At 55.0% G+C, this 4,078-nt stretch overlaps 1 non-coding gene across 1 annotated transcript; it reads left to right on the forward strand.

Moving 5' to 3' along the window:
• Nucleotides 1-3,128: 3,128 nt before the first annotated feature.
• LOC133769256 (small nucleolar RNA SNORA70) lies at nt 3,129-3,267 on the forward strand. The gene has a single exon (XR_009867148.1). It is a non-coding gene; the product is annotated as a small nucleolar RNA SNORA70 (small nucleolar RNA).
• The last annotated feature ends 811 nt before the right edge of the window (nt 3,268-4,078 follow it).

The following is a 4,078-nucleotide window of genomic DNA, read 5'->3' on the forward strand; positions in this document are numbered from 1 at the left end:
GACAAAGGGAAATCCTAAGTGCAGCAGGGGGTGGAGATGGGGGTGAGGAGGGAAGGCACCTTGTGTTCAAAAGAACGCTGATGGTTCAGGGCGGGCGGAGGGGGCGGGGCGGGGCGCCTGAGCGCACCCTTGGTTGACGTCTGGGACACAGCCCCTCCCACAGGAGCTCACAGGCCCGCAGAGCAATTGGGCATGTGATCCCACAGGGGAGGAGAAGGGGCCATCTCCCTGGAGGGGGAGTGAAGTTGGACCCAGCGCCGCAGAGAGAGGGGTCAGGCTTATGTAGGGGAGAGAGAACCATGTCCCCAGTGAGGCCACCGGCAGGTGCTCCCCCACCTGCAGCCCTCAGCGCTCGCCTAGGGAAAAAGCGGGGAGGGGGCGGGGGGGGGGCGGGGGGCACAGCGCCCAGGCCCAACCCAGGAGCTCAGTGGATTCTCAGGCTCTCTAGGTTTCTAAAGTCCGTTTTGGAAGTGAATCACGGTGCGGGGGGTGGGGCCCTCACTTCTGGGGACCCATCCCCCAAACGCATCTCTCAGGGGCAAGTCCGTCACACTGCGGGCTCAGGGCAGAGGGCTGACCGCTAGGGAATGAGCGAGTCCCAGGAGGAAGGATTCCTAGTGCGAAAGGACATGTGTGAGAATGGCTTTCGCGCCATCGCGCTGTTGGGCTCTTCCATTTGTCCCCTAACGCGATGAGGTCTGGAGGTGCGTGTGGCCAGCACCTTGCACAACCTGTGCTGCACCCCGGCTCGTGCTCCTTGCTGCTGGCAAAGAACACAGGGACCCGGACTGCCCAAGGTGCACAAGGAAGCCGGCACGCAGTGGATCTCAAGGCTTCGTGCCTAACCCCAGATGCCCAATTCCCAGGTTTAAGTTTTTTTTGTTTTGTTTTGTTTTTTGTTTTTTGACAGGCAGAGTGGATAGTGAGAGAGAGAGAGACAGAGAGAAAGGTCTTCCTTTTTGCCGTTGGTTCACCCTCCAATGGCCGCTGCGGCCGGTGCATCTCGCCGATCCGAAGCCAGGAGCCAGGAGCTTCTCCTGGTCTCCCATGCGGGTGCAGGGCCCAAGCACTTGGGCCATCCTCCACTGCACTCCCAGGCCATAGCAGAGAGCTGGTCTGGAAGAGGGGCAACCGGGATAGAACCCGGCGCCCCAACCGGGACTAGAACCCGGTGTGCCGGCAACGCAAGGTGGAGGATTAGCCTGTTAAGCCACGGCGCCGGCCTCCAGGTTTAAGTTTTGGCAAGTTAGGGTTACATTTAGGCCAAACAAACAAAAAACAAGCCCGAAGGAAAAAGAAAAAAAGAAAAGTGGAGATGCCGCGTGTTAAAGGCCATCCTTGTCCTGCTGGACTGAGGCCTGCCCCGCGTCTGATGGCCGGCGTCTGCGTGTCTCATCGCTTTTTGCACACAGAGATCACTTGATAGTTGTTCCGCACTCTCTCCTGTGGACGACAGCATCTGCAGGCGATTCTGAGGTCTCATGACGGCATTCTGATGCCAGGGAAACTCGGAAGATAGTCCTCCAAACGCCGTGAGATCTGCTGCAGACGGGGAGGAATTTGTTTACGGTCACGCAGAGTTCCTCACTCTGGAAGGATCCAGCACTTCTCAGCACTGTGGGCCCCGCCGACCTCCACACGGGGCTTTGCTGCCTGCACCCAGCAGCTGCCCTGTGCCGGTGCCCGTGACGCTCACCTACGCCCTGGGCTTGGAAAGCAGCCGGGGCCCCGGGAGCAGCTTCTCGCCTGCGGAAGCCTGAGTCTTCCAGGGGTGTCTTTGCCTTCCATCTTGGTGATTTCCTTTAAAGATTTATCTATTGATCTGAAAGAGAGAGAGAGAAAGAGAGATCTTCCATCCACTGGTTCACTCCCCAAATGCCCACAGTGGCCGGGGCTGGGCTGGGCTGAAGCCAGGAGCCTGGAGCTCCATCTGAGTCTCCCACGTGGGTGGCAGGGGCCCAAGCACTTGGGTCACCCTGCACTGCTTTCCCAGGCACATTAGCAGGGAGCTGGATTGGAAGTGGAGCAGCCAGGACTTGAACTAGCACCTGTGTGGGATGCTGGCATCGCAGGCAGTGGCTCAACCCCCTTGCACCACAATGCTGGCCCCTAATTTGGCAATTTTGAAAGAAAAGACTCCCGAATTATAGATTTCCTTGCCTTGCGAACAGAATGTGAGACCACTTCAAGACATGTTTCCCCTTGATGCTTTCTGCTCACTATCTTAACGGTCCACAGGGGCTGCAGCCAGCTCACAGCCGGGGCAGGAGAGACACACAGACGCGTTTTGCCAACTGACCCCTCCTAGGAGCAGAACACAGAGGACAAGGACCAGAGTGGCCCCGTCAGTCTAGGATAACAGTCTGTATACTTCAGGGTACTTTGAGAAGTTCATGGAAGATGAAATCCAAAGGCAACTTTGTTTTGGTACAAAAGGTTTTGAAACCCATGAACAGTTTTTCTATAATAGGCATTTCCACGAACTTGTCGATGATCCCTCACACAGATTTCTAATTTCTAAAAGTTGTTCCTTGAGTCCCAGCTCCTTGCATCCAATCCAGTTCCCTGCTAATGGCCTGGGAAAGTAGCCAAGATGGCCCAGGTCCTTGGACCCGTGCACCCATGTAGAAGACCCAGAAGAAGCTCCTGGCTCTTAGCTTCGGCCTGGCCCAGCCTTGGCCATTACAACCGTTTGGGGAGTGAACCAGCAGATGGAGGATCTCTCTCTCTGTGTCTCTCCCTCTCTCTGTAACTTGGCCTTTCAAATAAATAAACACATCTTTCAAAAATTATCTTCTTTCAGATGCTTTTTTATCTCTTCCCATTTATAGTACAATGTTTAAATACAAGGAATCAGGGCTAGAATTGGGTTAAGCCACTGCTCCCAATGCTGGCATCCCTCACCATAGTGGCGTGCCGGTGTGGGTCCCAGCCACTCCACTTCCAATCCAGCTCCCTGCCAATGTGCCTGGGAAGGCAGCAGGAGATGTTTTAAGTCACGTAGGAGACCTGGATGGAGTTCTGGGCTCCTGGCTTTGGCCTGGTCCAGACCTGGCTGTTGGAGCTATTTGGGGAGTGAACCAGTGATGGAAGATCTCTCTGTCTCTGTCTCTCCATCCCTCTCTGTCACGCTGCCTTTCAAACAAACAAACAAATCTTTAAATAAAGACACGGGCGCCGGTGTGCCGTGGCTGCAGGCCGCACGTCCGTGGTATGTGTGCAGCCTGTTGCTTGTGTGGGTTGCCCTGAGGGGCCTGGGAGACAGCCGCTCCAGTGGACGTCTGTGCCTCTGACCTCACGCTGTCCCTACTTCTGGCTCCCGACAAGAATGCAGGTACTTCAGGAAAGCCCTAGGGCTGGGGTTCACATTGTCCAACCACACACGCTGCAGAACACAGGGCCAGGTTCAAGTCCCTGACGTCTCAAAGCGTGGGGCTTCACCAAGTTCCGTGGGGGTGAGAAACAGCTTATTCTGTGTGGCTGTGGATCACATGCAGCCTGTGCCTGTGGTGAGCTCCTCACCCACGAGGGCCTCCACTCTCCTGCCCTCTCCTTAATCATATAGCCAATCATAAACCCTGATTGCTGGTCAATAAATAAAAACACGAGGAAGCAGATGCTGGCATTGCCATGCAGCGGGTCAGGCTGCTGCTTGGACACCTGTGTCCCATGTCAGAGCACCAGCTGGGGGCCTGGCCACTCCTTTTGTGATCCAGCTCCCTGACAGTGCACCTGGGAAGCAGTGGACGATGTCTCGAGGGTTTGCATTCCTGCCACCCCCTTGGGAGACCCAGATGGCTCCTGGCTCCTGGCTTCAGCCCGGCCCAGCCCTAGCCATGGTGGCCATTTGGAAAGTGAACCTACAGATGTAAGATCTCTCTCTGTCTCTGTCTCTCTCTCTCTCTCTCTCACTCTTTCAAGCAAGTAAACAAATAAATCTTTAAAAATATAAAAGAATCTTAGAAAAGTTCATGGAAAACGTATATAATAAAAAGAAGTATGATGAAATCAGTTCACACTGACTCGTTTTAAAACGTCGGAACAGAGTCCAGCTGGGGGCACTAAAAAGGATAACATC

The sequence above is a fragment of the Lepus europaeus genome, chromosome 10 (genome assembly GCF_033115175.1).
Source record: "Lepus europaeus isolate LE1 chromosome 10, mLepTim1.pri, whole genome shotgun sequence".
Taxonomy (NCBI): domain Eukaryota; kingdom Metazoa; phylum Chordata; class Mammalia; order Lagomorpha; family Leporidae; genus Lepus; species Lepus europaeus.